At 38.1% G+C, this 15061-nt stretch overlaps 1 long non-coding RNA gene across 1 annotated transcript; it reads right to left on the reverse strand.

Annotated features, from left to right (window-relative positions):
• Positions 1–399: 399 nt before the first annotated feature.
• LOC124860794 lies at positions 400–5478 on the reverse strand. Its single transcript, XR_007036441.1, has 3 exons — positions 1827–5478; positions 822–946; positions 400–532 (listed from the first exon to the last, which is right to left on the reverse strand). It is a non-coding gene; the product is annotated as an uncharacterized LOC124860794 (long non-coding RNA).
• Positions 5479–15061: the final 9583 nt, after the last annotated feature.

Below are 15061 nucleotides of genomic sequence, written 5' to 3' on the forward strand. Positions count from 1 at the left end.
TAACAGTCATGTTTTTGGACACTAGGGGGAAGGAATAAAAGGTTATTCTTTAATATCAATGACATTTCTAATAACAATTTTATATTAATATTTCTGTTGTGTGTTTTATTTTTTTGTATATTTAATTAATAAATATCTTTTTTTCAAAAACTAAAATGAATGAACAGGGACGTTGTTATTTGCTATCAATTTTTTATTGGATAAGTAAACTTCATAAAAACAGAACTTCTTAGCGCATGTCTAAAAAGGCTACAAAAAATGATTTCCATAGGAGGACTATTCAGAAGGTGTGGATCAAACTCAAAAACTGTTTAGAAAAGTTCAAACAAATGCCACAGACCAAAATGCGCTCTCTGGACTACAGTATATAAATCCTATTGGGATCAATGTCCTGGCTTTAAAAATAGTTTTAATCTTTGTTTCCGTATCATAAGGTCTTGTCCCTCTGGTTTTCTATTTGCGTCAACCCGTCTGGCTGTCCAGGTGAGCTTGTACATTTCTCAGCATCTCTATTAACTGCCTGCTGTTTTCACTACAACAGACCCAGTTAAAATAGAAGATAATTAGTCATTTTAAAGTGCAGTCTAAGAAAGTCAACAGAAAATCACTTTTGGCTTCATTGTGAGCTGCAAATTGAAACAGCTGATCTAAATATAATGTTTTCCATGCTTATATGATGGTTAAACCTATATCTGCAAAACTAATGAACTTGATGAATATTTTCCATAAAAATGTAGCAGTGAAGTAAGTGTGAAGATTGGAGTCTCTTCGATGAACGTTTGTGTGCTTGATGAATTACCAACAAAACAACAGAGTTTTACCTGTTACTGGATGGTGAAACCCTACATGTTTTGAGAGTGGTGTGGATCCCAGTATCCCGCCTGTCTCTTCAATCTGATGAACTTCTTTGCTGCCTCTTCTTTAATATGTGGAGCAGTGAACATCCCTGAAAAAAAGCAGATTACTGCTCTTGGTATAAAAGAGAGTAAACATTTTTACCACAGTTATAAGCAATGAATTTTAGGACACATTTTTGATTTTCTTTTGGGTATCTGTTTTGTAACATCTAAATAACCGTGGAAGCTGTTCTATTTAAAAGACCTAAACTATAACTCATAGAAAACGTGTTGATTGCAAAAAGGTGTTTTCATCTCTTTTCAATGTATCTTATTGCAATTTTATGCAAAAAACCAACATTAAAAAGTAATTTAAGCACGCATGGTGTGCCTCAGTTCTCAACGCAGCTGTCCCGGGTTCAAGACCTCTCCCCAGAGGCTTGTGCCGCATGTTTTCCCCCTTTCTCCATCCCACTTCCTGTCTGCCTACTTTGGACACATGACACAAAAAAAGGCCCAAAAAAGTAATTTACAATTTTTAGTGGAAGCAAAATGATAATGATTTTAAAAGAACCTTTTACAAAAAAAATCTGAAAGTTTGACATGCATTTGTAGTCATCCTTTTTACTCTGAGATCCCTCAGTAAAATCTAGTAAAGCAATGTAGTTGTCAGGATCTGCCATTTTGGGTTTTTTGTTAGTTTACTTTTTTTTGTTAGGTGTTTTTGTGTTCCTTCTTTAGTAGTTTATTTGATCACTGTTCAGTGCTGGTGTTCATGTGTTTTCCCTTTAGATCTGTTCCCTTAGTTTTGGTAGTCAAGTCTTGCTCCCCATACTGGTTGTCAGATACATTTCTCCTCAGTTCCCTGCAACCTGTTCATCATTTCATCTGATTACCTGTTCCCCTTTCTCATTGGTCCACACTGCACTTCCCTCTGTTTAAAAGCTCACTGATTTTCATTGTCATTTGCTGGTTCCTCCTGTTACCTACCCTGTGTCTTTGCCCTGGTCCAGTCCTGAGTTCTTCCATGTCTGTTGCTCGGATTTTCTTGCTCCTGAGTTCATCCTGTTTATGTTGTACACCCGCCTGAGTTCCTGTGCCTTGGTCAACTTTCAGTTTATTTTTGCCATTAAAAACCTTTCTTCAAATTCACTCAATCCTGCATTTGGGTCCTGCCTTAAACCCATTATGACACTAGTTAAGTAATTGATTACAGTTAATATGGGCCATAGGAACAGTTGCCAAGGCAGCATTAAAAGGAGAGTAACGAGAAACAAATTCCCATATATGTGTCAATACTTTGCAAGGCACAGTAAATGCTGCATGAATCTATATTTGTTCACAGCTGAATTGCTTTATGATGAATTCAATGTGTTGAAATTAAGTTTTAGCTCTAAATCTGAAATATGCAACTATTTTACTTCAAGTTAGCAAAAAGAAAAAAAATCCCTTACCACCTAAAAGTGCCAAAAGGATCACCAATTTCATGTCTAACCAATGTTAAACAAAATTTATACTAAAAGAAAAATAGACAATAAATATCAGCAAACATTTCTCACTTTCTAAATAAATAAACACTCTGAACATCCAAAAAGTGGCAGAGTGAGATTTACCTGCAGCTTTAGTAATAGCTGGCAGTCAGCTGAATATCTATCCTCTGAACTCCGAGTTTGTCAGGATGTGGGAGGAAACAGAAGTTTCTTTCACTGATTTTTAGCAGCAATGAGAGAGGAATCAAAGGACTCCGGCATCACACACAGTCGCTCACCCAAAGTCAGTCCTCATGTTGCCAACGATCCCTCCAGCCTTCTAGGTTGAGACAGAAATAAAACACATACTTTAGCAGTTTACAGGAACAGGTCAAGCTGTGAGATTCAGCAGAAAGGTGTTGCTGGCTGAACCAACATAAGCAAAAGCAAACACAAGCTTTCAGCACTTTTTACTCTAACAAAATTATACATTAATCAAATGTTCTTTGATTTATATTAATGTGCAACATCTCTTTGTAGCTTTCAAAGATTTTCAAGTACTGACATTAGTGTGTATTTGCTTAGTTCTTCTAAAAACAGCAGTTAACTTTTCAACCTTCCTAAAAATGTTTTACTGAACCGCATATGAGGTCTTGAACAGAAATGCATTTATTCTGATCAATTTACTGCACTTCAGCCATACCTCCACTAGTTGGGGTCATTGTCAAAGCTAAACTGAACAGATACAATCCCTTTGCTGGCATTTGCCTGGTTTGCTTTATATTTGAAGAGTTAAAAGTTAACTCATGCTGACAGAGTAAAGCATGGCTAACTTGTTCTGAAACAAAATTTATAAAAAGAGCAGCCAAGATCATATTATGTTGACAGTAGATTCTGAAATAAAAAGATGTGTATATGCAATAGAAAACAGTGTGTGGTTTTAATATGAGGCTAAACTGCATAATATAGGCTTAATATCAAAGCAAGTCCCAGGAGATCTTGAAATGCCATCTTGTTGAGGCAAAGCTTCAAAGATTGACTTCTTTAAAGAATTAGTCCAAGATTTCATGTGACTCTCTTTGCATCATGATATATTTGCAGCATTTTAAAATGCTGTTGCAGCTGCATGAACACAGCGATAGGAAAACTGAAATGGGCATTTGTGTAAATTCACATACTTAACTGTATTAAACAGAGCAAACCGAGTATTAAATCAAACTAAATTTAAAGTAGCTCTAGGCATGCATATAATGACCTGGGGTGGTGTAATAATTGTATGGGTCCTTCTTTGAAGATTTGAAATTCTTTTAATCCACCCACACAATCAACAAACTCTCAGATCTCTTTCTGCAAATCTCTTTGTGTTTTCCAAACTGTCTAAATCTGTCACCTTCCTCACCCAGCACCACTGACCTTTTCCACGGTTAATTTTAAAGTATGTGTGAGAGATGTGACCTTTCACTGTGGTCCCATAAAAAAACAGAGTCACTACCTGCACAGACTTACAACAGCTTTGCAGGCTTGCAGTGAGGGAACACAGGAGAAGCTGTCTCTGGAAGACCAATGTGTCAGACTCAGCCTTATGGGTGATACTACTGTTGGGATAAGGTATCATTCCCAGGAGGATGGGACTGGTATGATAAATTGGAAAACTTAGTTGTGAGTGATATTCAGGCAGAAGTAAATTTCCCAGGTAACCTTTTTATCTACTTTGTACAGCTTTGTACAACTGAAGGAGCAATTCTGAAATCCAGATAGCCTGTACAATAATTTTCATCCCTGATCAAAATGAGGAATTTATTTTGTTGTTTGCAGCACCATGATCTCACACGGACTAATCAAATCTATAATTTCAACAGATTTATTCATTTTCGGGGAGATCACACAGTTTAAAAACATGTTATTTTAAAAAATTGTATATGCCCTGTTTAGTGGCACATGAAATAATTCCTATGCAAAATAACTGCAAATTAAAATTTTTTCAATGTATACTGTACTTTAGATAAGTCAGTGTCTGTGAACTTTTTAATAATAATAATCAATGATTTCCTGTTTCTCTCAGGTATGAATAGGATATGACTCAGAGGTCCATTTTCATTAGCCACTCTTTAAAATGGGAAAGAAAGGAACGCATGACATTCAATTAAGCGAGATGCATAAAATCTCTGCCTCATTTGGACTCTTATCAAATAATTATTTTAGGGCTTCCTTGTTAATATTTATCAGGGTTGTGAATAACTCAATAGTTTAAAAACTTAAATGAAAATGTTTTAAAGCAAACTATAATTTTGAATATAAAGAATTTTGATACAGAAACAATACATCCTCTTTGTTGTTACAGCTATGGCCAGCAGGTTACATCATGAAAGAAAAAGTTGGTCTGTTTAATACATTTTTTTATACCAATGTTTGGTTAGATCAGTTTATTAATGTTAGCTAGTACTGTTGTACTGCTGTATTTATTTTATGTGTTTCCACTAGAGAGCAGCACTCCATCACTGGTGTGATCGTCACTTGAATTAGTTCTTTTTCTGGCTTTCCCGCTTATAAACATGTCAAATATGCACATATTTCAGGAAATGGTATATGCAAACACACATAACACATACAAAGAGATACGGAATCACAGATGCATGCACAAACACACACACACACACACACTTTGGTGTCTTTCACACATCAAAGGTAGCAACTCAAACTAGAACTAAAACTCTTCTGACCTCATTCTATCAAACACCTGCACACACATGTACACTGTCAGGATAGGTGGGTTTTTCTTCAAACATTTATCTAGAAACATGGAGAGATGGTGGTTGGATCTAATATACAGTAGAAAGCTTAAAATATCTATTCTGTCATTTTTTTTTTTGGAGATAAAAATACAACCATCATATAGGCTGTCTCTAATTTCTGTTATCTGTGTTTTTAGCACTTCTCACATACGTTCTAAGAGTAACATGATATCGCACTAATAGATGTGTCATTCGTTATATCTGCTTGGTTTGTTTTATGTTTTATGGTGTGAAAATGGACATGGAGAGACAACAACCATAGGCATTAACAGAACACTTCATGTTTATAAATTAAAGAGCTTCAACAGCTTGTTTTAACCTCCACATTTACTTCTGTTCTCACCACTTTCCCTGAGGTGTATCAAAAATAAACAAGTACAATAACAACAATAATCATGTCACATTTTCTGCTTCAGTTGAGCAAGTTGACAGATTGTGGGCTTCAGATCAGTTCCTTTATTATTTATAGATATATGTTTTTCTTTTTAATGCTTTAGTAAATTCATATTCTAAAGAAAAGAAATGTGTTTTATAGATCTGTTAACTAGTACCTCAAGCACAGCAATCTGGTTTTTTTCATGTTTTGAACTGCTGTCCTGAAACCAAATGAATAAGCTGGTCATCTCTAAGAGCTCTTAAGGAAACAACTTACACCATCTCCCTTTTAAAATCTCAACATATGTTTATTGTTGCTTTGTGTTATTTAAAGTTAATATTTTGCTGCTGACAAGATTAGTTTTCATTTCAAAACAGCCAGTAAAACTCTCATCTATGCTCAAACAAAAAGGGGGGAAATCTGTCTACTGCTGTTCATGGTGCTGTTTTCCTTTTTAATTATCATGCCCTTCAGACAAGCAGTAAGGCCATAGACCCTCATCAGTTAAGAGTTTACTTGGGGCCAAACAAACACTGCAGAGGGTGAGATGTTTGGGCCTGATCTTCAAAAGATTTGTGTAAACTAAACCGCACGCAAACCTGTCTGTGTCTGCAAAGCTGATCTACAAACGACGTGGTAATCAGATTGCCTGTGCAAAATCAGCAGAACTGCAGGTGCAAACCTTTTAGTGCGTCTGCCTTCGTAAATATGCAGAACACATCATAATGACCCAAATGTGAAAATTTATGGGAGGAGGACATGCAATGTAATCCTTTACCACCCGCAATGCAATTTTTCCAAACTGAAAGGGATTGCGGGTGCAATTTTAGCGTGTGAATTTAGCACATTTGAAATTCAGGTGCTAACTGGGAAGCAAAAATGTCTGCTGTATTTGGCCAGAAGGAGGCATAGATAAAATGGAGTTTAAACGAAAATTCAGAATGAAAGACTCACCTTCACCGTCTTCACCTTCCAATGACTCTTCTGTGCGTCTCCTGGCCTTCCAATCAGCATCCTGTCCGTCTGATTCTCCATCCTATCACCTTCCGACGCCTTGCTTTTAAAGGACCTTCAGCTGTGTTCATCCTCGCCTGTCAGCTGAACTCATCCCTCCTCCACCCCACCTCCACCATCTTCCTTCACATCTACTCCTGGCTTCCTCGCTCCCTGGCCGCCAATCCACCACCAGTGTTGGATCAGGGGGAAGACATCTCTAAATCTAAACCTTACAAATGATCATCTTAGCTCATGTCATTCTCAGCATACATGTCTTCCTCCCAGGTCAGAGCGCCAAAGAAATAACCATGTAATTTCACATAATTAAAACTTTTCTAATTGCCATCCCTTTCTTTGTGAGTCTTTTAAGATTGAAATGACAGGTGATGTGGAGAAAGAATCTTCTGTACAAGTGCCAACAGATTTGGGCTGGAAAAAATAAAAATAATAAAATACAGCCTGTAATCACACATCATGCAAAAGACCCACTGTGCCTTGATGTTAATAATATAATTAATAGGAACAAAATAAAGACATTATAGTGCAGATTAAATCCATCATTTGCAAAGAGCTTTTGAATGTTAATATTGATTTGATATACATGATGTATTATTTAAGTAAGCATTAGTCACAAAGGGCTTTTCGTTAAAATACAAATAACACAAATTGACAGCAAAAACAATAATCCATCCTTCTTCTATTTCCGCTTCTATACTCATACAGGGTCACAGGGAAGCTGGTGCCTATCTCCAGCAGTCTACGGACGAGAGGTGGGGTACACCCTGGACAGGTCACCAGTCCACCGCAGGGCAACACAGACACACACAGTGGCGACTGTGGCTCAGTCGGAAGTGTAGTCGTCTTGCAATCAGAAGGTTGTGGGTTCAATGCCAGCTTCCTCATGCCAAATGTCAATGTGGCCCTTGGCCAGGCACTTAACCTCAAGTTGCCTACTGATCTGTGTATCACTGTATGAATGTGTGAGCATTGGGTGTAAAGTGCTTTGAGTGGTCTGTATGACTGGAAAAGTGCTATCCATTTACAGGACAAACACCCATTCACACCTAAGGGCAATTTAGAGAGACCATTTAACCTATCAGTCATGTTTTTGGTCTGTGGGAGGAAGCTGAAGTACCTGGAGAGAACCCACGCATGCACGGGGAGAACATGCATGCTTCCTCAGATTTATTCTTTCCATATTTTCCCTGCCCTTCTCCAGATTACTGCAAAATGTCCTTGATGGCCTTAAAATCTAATCAAAACAATTTGTTATTTCTGTACATGGAGTCTCGGAATCTCAAAATAAGCATTTTCTAAGATTGTATTTATAGTCTTACTTTGCCACTTTATAAATTCATAAAGCTTTAAACTAATCCATCATAACTTCAAGCATTGATTATTAATGTGTTAAATCTTGAATGTGAACCTGTCTTCTTATACAGTTGAACTATTACAGGTTTCAGAAAAATATTAACCTTGGGAAAACAGCCTCAGTTTTAGGAATCCATTTTTCATTAGCTGTCTATCATGATGCATCCCCAAGTCTGCATCTGATTGGTTGGTCCACCCATTGCAACTCCTGAAGCTCAGGCTCACAAGTTTAGTCAGGTTGAATTTGGGTTTATTATGAAAGAACCAGATAACTAATTAAGAAGCCTTGCCCGACTGATTCAGAGACAGCACTAATCAATCTTTAGAGATCTGGTTGCAATAAATGTTTTTGTCTGTGTGGTTTGTTTGCTGCTTTTCTATGAATTTGTGTGAGATTCCCAATTCCCTCCATCAACCTGAGACTTTAAGCAGTGTTTTTCATTGTGTCTTGCCTGGTCTATAACCTACAACCTGCCAATTTGAGTGAGTCCCAGTTAAACAAATCACTTGTGACAAGCCAGACATTATAGGCAAAAAGAAAAAAAAAAAACAGACAAACATGTTTTTACATCAGTAACTCGTGTATTTAAACTGGATAAATGTTAAAGCTTTTTTATGTTTTTTTATTCAATCATTTCAATACCTGTTAACCACAGTTACGTAAAACATCAATTTCCTTATGTAACTTTTTAAATTTTTATTCTTAACTTTTTTTAAAATTAGTACACATTTTGAAACTGGCTGCATGGTGGTGCAGTTGGTAGCACTGTTGCCTTGCAGCAAGAAGGTCCTGGGTTCAATTCCCAACCGGGGGTCTTTCTGCATGGAGTTTGCATGTTCTCCCTGTGCATGTGTGGGTTCTCACTGGGTACTCTGGCTTCCTCCCAAAGACATGTGACCTGCTATGGAATAAGCAGTAGAAACTGACTGACATTTTGAAACTTTTGAGTCACACTTAAACATCTTAGTTGATGATTTTCCTGAATATAAAGAAAGGAGGAATGTCAGGGAAACAAGCTGCACCCTTAATAGATAGAGTTAACCAAACTTCACACAGCAATTCAGAAATAAAAGTAAGCAGACATGGCAATACAACTAAATAGAAAGGAATAAATCATTTTAAGTTTAAGTTTTACAAGATGGCAATGTATTTTTTTGCACAAATGCAAGGCCTCTGGTTTTATTCATAGCTAAGTAGGAGTTTTGTTATCGACTGTCGTTGTGCATTCTCAGGTTTTCTCTGTTTACTCTGGTTTGCTCACACAGCCACAAATCATTGATTGCTTAGTTATAGAGAAACAGAAACAGATGTGGTTTGGGATTAAATACAGCACTCGTATAATGATGCCATGTGTTGCCAGATACTTAGAACTCCTTTGGATAGTTGAGACTTTCAAAAAACACTAAAAGGCTACATAATTCAAAAGAGACTGTGCTGTCACAAATATCACACAGCTGCTACTTTACCCTCCAAACGTCTCTGTCATAACACTCAATTGACATAGTGCTAAGTAATATAACAACTGCTTTTCCATCTTTTTTATGTCAACAGATTTTTGTGAAAACATAAAGATGATTAATGCCAGAAATTACACTGTAGATCTTAAATTTAGTTAAACATATGCCCTTTGATACAACGTCCTTAATCATAAATATAAAAAGTAAACAAAATATGTGTGTTAGAAATAGTTAGATACCACTGACTCAAGACTTCTGTTTAGATAAAACTTCCATTTCTGCTAGGAAGAGTGACAACATGGAAACAGTGAGAGAAAACATTTGAAGAAATAGGCAGTGTTTTTTTCTCCCTGCCTGTGGGGTCCTATTTTCATCTGAAATTATTTATGGACTGGAATAAATAGGTCACTTGATTATGAGCCAGCTTGGCACACAAAGGAGACAAAGACAACAAAAATGCAGTTGATGACCCTCATTGTAACACCAGGAAGGGGGAAATTGCAAAGTGACACATGGAGCATTTATAGAAAAACAGTGGACAGCTGTGCGACAAGCAGGGTTGAATGGTGATCGGTGCATGCTTTATGAACTGGAGACACTGTTTGTTACAAGGAACTTATGAAGAATAAAGTCCCAGTTCTCAATTTGCTGTTTTGTTTTTTATATTTTTACACGAATCATCAGGAATATGATAAGATAAATATTAACAGGAGCAGCTATTATAAATAAGGACACAGTGTGTTTTAATTCTATCTCAAATGGTAAAATATATCCTAACAGCTGATAAAGCAAGAGACGGTATGTTGTGGCTCTCAGCAGTAAAACTATTCACTGCTACAGCCATAGTAAACACATTACATACACTTTGTTTTCAATGTTCAAACACATTAAGAGTACATGAAAGGGTTCCTTGCCGCTTTAATTGGGGTTACTTCCGACTGTTTTGAACACAAGCAGTTACCATAAAAAATACATTTGTTTTGATTGCACAATTTAGTTTTTTTTTTTTTTTAGGAATTAACAAGCAAGATAAGGCTAATTAGTGAGGAAAAAAACTGCACAGAGGTGCACAATCTGTTCCTTCCTGGTTCCAGGCTGCTAAGCGCCACTGACTGAAGGTTTACAGTAAAAACCTGATATCACCTAACTCTTTTTGAATTATCGACAGGAAAATTATCTTTCAGTTTTTCTTATTTCTAGGTTCCTTAGCATAATATAATTCTTGGTTATTTGGTGCAGCAAATCAGCAAAAAAACTAACAAAAACAAAAGCTACAGTAACTGTGCCTGCCTGTATGTGGCACTGTAGCTCTGCAGTGGAAATAAATCCAGAGAAGAAGTTGTGGAGCATTAAAAGCAGTTTGGAGAGCAAAATAAGGTTATAGGTGTTGAGATGACATCATGATCATCATAAAGTTGCATATTAGTTACCTACATGAAAATGCTAAGATAATTTAATACTTTTTCACTCACACCATTTTCCAAAAATGCAGCTTTGGGATTCAAAAAATTCAATTTATGTCTGGACAAAAAAGATTGAAATAATAATAAAAAAAACACCCTTTGCCTAATCACAACATAATGTTCCTGTGTGGATTGCACCTAAAAATAGAAATACTAGATATACCAGTTTTTCCAGTCAAACCCCTCTTGTGCTTCTGACTGTTGATGCACAGTAATACAGTATTACATAAGCATTACATGTTTTATGCATATATACGATTTAAAGTGACTAGTAATCAGTTTCAGTTTTTTTGCAGGATACTAGTTTTGTGATAACTGCAAAAATCTGTAAAGATACTGGCTCTTAAAATCTATTTACACTCACCGGCCACTTTATTAGGTACACCTTACTAGTACCGGGTTGGACCCCCTTTTGCCTTCAGAACTGCCTTAATCCTTCATGGCATAGATTCAACAAGGTACTGGAAACATTCCTCAGAGAGTTTGGTCCATATTGACATGATAGCATCACACAGATGCTGCAGATTTGTCAGCTGCACATCCATGATGTGAATCTCCCATTCCACCACATCCCAAAAGTGCTCTATTGGATTGAGATCTGGTGACTGTGGAGGCCAATTGAGAACAGTGAACTCATTGTCATGTTCAAGAAACCAGTCTGAGATAATTCGTGCTTTATGACATGGTGTGTTATCCTGCTGGAAGTAACCATCAAAAGATGGGTACACTGTGGTCATAAACGGATGGACATGGTCAGCAACAATACTCAGGTAGGCATTGACACGATGCTCAATTGGTACTAAGGGGCCCAAAGTTTGCCAAGAAAATATCCCCCACACCATTATACCACCATCACCAGCCTGAACAGTTGATACAAGGCAGGATGGATCCATGCTTTCATGTTGTTGACGCCAAATTCTGACCCTACCATCCGAATGTTGCAGCAGAAATCGAGACTCATCAGACCAGGCAACGTTTTTTCCAATTTTCCATTGTCCAATTTTGATCAGCCTGTGCAAATTGTAGCCTCAGTTTCCTGTTCTTAGCTGACAGGAGTGGCACCCGGTGTGGCCTTCTTCTGCTGTAGCCAATCCACAACGTTCAACGTGTTGTGCATTCAGAGTTGCTCTTCTGCATGCCTTGGTTGTAACGAGTGGTTATTTGAGTTACTGTTGTCTTTCTATCAGCTCGAACCAGTCTGGACATTCTCCTCTGACCTCTGGCATCTGGCCCACAGAACCTCTACTCACTGGATATTTTCTCTTTTTCCGACCATTTTCTGTAAACTCTAGAAATGGTAGTGCGTGAAAATCCCAGTAGATCAGCAGTTTCTAAAATACTCAGACCAGCCCGTCTGGCACCAACAACCATGCCACGTTCAAAGTCACTTAAATCACCTTTCTTCCCCATTCTGATGCTCAGTTTGAACTGCAGCAGATCGTCTTGACCATGTCTACATGCCTAAATGCTTTGAGTTGCTGCCATGTGACTGGCTGATTAGAAATTTGCATTAACGAGCAGTTGGACAGGTGTACCTAATAAAGTGGCCAATGAATGTGTATCACTTTATAGATAGCATTACAGTGATGCTGTCTGAACAAAGTCATAATTCTTGGATTTGATGCTAAGATTTGCTTTGCTTTTCTTTGTAATTGTAAGTTTTTCTATTAGACATTTTTGAAACTATACTGATTTAGGGGTCTAAAAAAATAAATAGAAAGTAAAAATGTCTAAAAAGGTGCGGTGGTCTCCCCATTACACTGTTTGGTTAAACATCACGTTTAAAAACCCTTCATCTGTCCGTGCGTCCATTGTATTTGGCTTGCCCAAGATAGGGCAGCAGAGGTAGAAGTTCCAGCAGAGCAACTTAGAAATCACTCTCTCTAGCAACACTGTCCACCTCAATCTTTGGGATCCTAAGCTGTTTACAGAGCTGATTCCCTATAGGTGTGCTGAAGCACATTCACCTTTGTGCACACATTAAACCATAGGTTTGTGAGGTTTGGTTCTTGGCATAGTTAAATGCATGCCCAGAGCAGAAGTTATAAATAATCTCTCCCGCTAGTTCTGGGTCTGGCCTAGGGTCTCCACTTAGTGAGACGTGCAAGGAAAACCTCTTATAGGGAAGCACCTATTGATCAGAAACTGGAAAATCTCACTTCAGTCCTTTCTATGAGGAAGAGTAGTGGATCACTGCTGAGTTCCCCCATGATAAAGCTCACCTCATCCACTTCTGAAAACATGTTCTTTTGCTCATGATCATATCTCATGATGACAAATGAGGGACTGAAGAATGGCACAGCTCTTCTTCAACACAACACAGAGCAACAAATCTGTCTATCCATATGCTGCTCCATGCTAGTAATAGTCATAACCCCCCCATTAAATGTGAAATGTTGAGAAAAAGACTAACTCCCTACCTAGGGAGGGAATTTTATTCTAGTTGAGAACCATAGCCTCAACCTTAGAAAACCTAACTGCTCCAGTATGAGCTTAAGTTCATACATTTAAGATGGCAACAGAAGCAGATCATCAGCAAAAAGCAAAGATGTGACCCTGAGTTTTTTAGACAAACATCCTCCTCTCAATACTGCTTCTTAAAATCCTGTCAATGAACACCATACACAATACCAGCGATAAGGAGCAGCCCTTGCATAGTCTATCCTACATTGAGAACAAGCTTGACTATTGTATGAAATGTTAAGGTTGTTAATTTCTGCCAAATGAGGGTTATCAGAATTTCTTGATTTCTTGTTCCGATGTTTGCAGAGGCTTTTCTGTGACTTGCCATTTTCTTTCTGACCTTAAAAGATTTTCTCTGGTACTCCAGGTGAATGATTTATCCTGTTGCACATCTAAGAATCATGAGGTTGTATACTTGTTTCCAGTGAGGTCTTTTGTCACTTTGGCAGTCCTGTTCTTTAGAGGGCACAGATAGGATAGAAAAATTTAATTTTTAAGGGACCCTCTTCAGCTAAAGCTATAAAGGAAATGTCAAATTCTGACATTAAAGGCTATTCATGCTGGCTCTAGTGGGAGAGCCGGTGGACCAAAACATACCCACTCAGACGCATCGACTAGTTCTTCCAGCCACCCTGCTCTTCAATCTGGAGGCCTTGGAGATTTCTGCATTAATAGACTCTGGTTCTGAGCAAAATTTAATCGATCAATCACTAGTTAAACAAGCAGGCATTGAGACTAAACCACTTATTTTTCCACAACAAGTTGTGGCCCTGGACAGGAGAGTGCTTCATAAAATAACTCTTCGCACCAAACCTCTCAAACTGATTCTCTCTGGTAACCATCGTGAAAGTATTGTTTTTTTTGTTTTTCCAGTAACATATAATCCTCTAGTTTTAGGTTTCCTCTGGTTGAAACAACATAATTCCCATTTCAATTGGGCTGAGAAACGGGTGGAGGCATGATCAACTAATTGTTACTCTCATTGTTTACAGTCAGATGTTTCACCTCAAGCAGTAGTCACAGAGGGGGAGCAAGAGGAGCCTCCAGACCTTTCATCGGTTCCCTCTGAGTACCATGACCTGCAAACGGTGTTTAGTAAGTCAGGGGCCCTGTCCCTGCCACCTCACAGACCTTATGACTGCGCCATTGAAATGTTTCCTGGGGCTACGTTACCCACCAGCAGACTTTATCATGTTTCCAGACCCGAGCAACAAGTCATGGAAAAATAAATCTCTGATTCACTTGCAGCAAGAATTATCCGCCAGTCCTCTTCTCCGTTAGCGGCCGGTTTTTTCTTTGTGAAAAAGAAGGATGGTTCACTGAGACCCTGCGGCCTAAATAACATAACTGTTAAGAACAAGTATACCCTACCTCTCATTGCATCAGCTTTTGAACCCGTTCGTGATGCCAAGGTGTTCCCTAAGTTGGATCTCAGAAACGCTTATCACCTGGTTAGAATTCGCCACGGTGATGAATGGAAAACTGCATTCAAAACTCCCCTAGGCCATTTTGAATACTTAGTAATGCCTTTGGAATTGACCAATGCTCCCACTGTATTCCAGGCCCTGATTAACAATGTCCTTCAGGATTTTCTGAACATTTTTGTTTTTGTCTATTTAGATGACATTCTCATATATTCCAAAGACCTACAGGAACACCGTCGTCACGTCAGACTGTCCTCCAACATCTCCTGGAGAATCACCTTTTTGGTAAGGCAGAGAAATGCGAGTTTCATAAGACATCAATAACCTTCCTGAGATTCATCCTCGAGGGTGGGCAGGTTTGTTCGGACCCGGAGAAAATCAGAGCCACACACGCAAGAAACTTCAATGTTTCC

Source organism: Girardinichthys multiradiatus, chromosome 23 (genome assembly GCF_021462225.1).
Source record: "Girardinichthys multiradiatus isolate DD_20200921_A chromosome 23, DD_fGirMul_XY1, whole genome shotgun sequence".
In the NCBI taxonomy this organism is placed as follows: Eukaryota; Metazoa; Chordata; class Actinopteri; order Cyprinodontiformes; family Goodeidae; genus Girardinichthys; species Girardinichthys multiradiatus.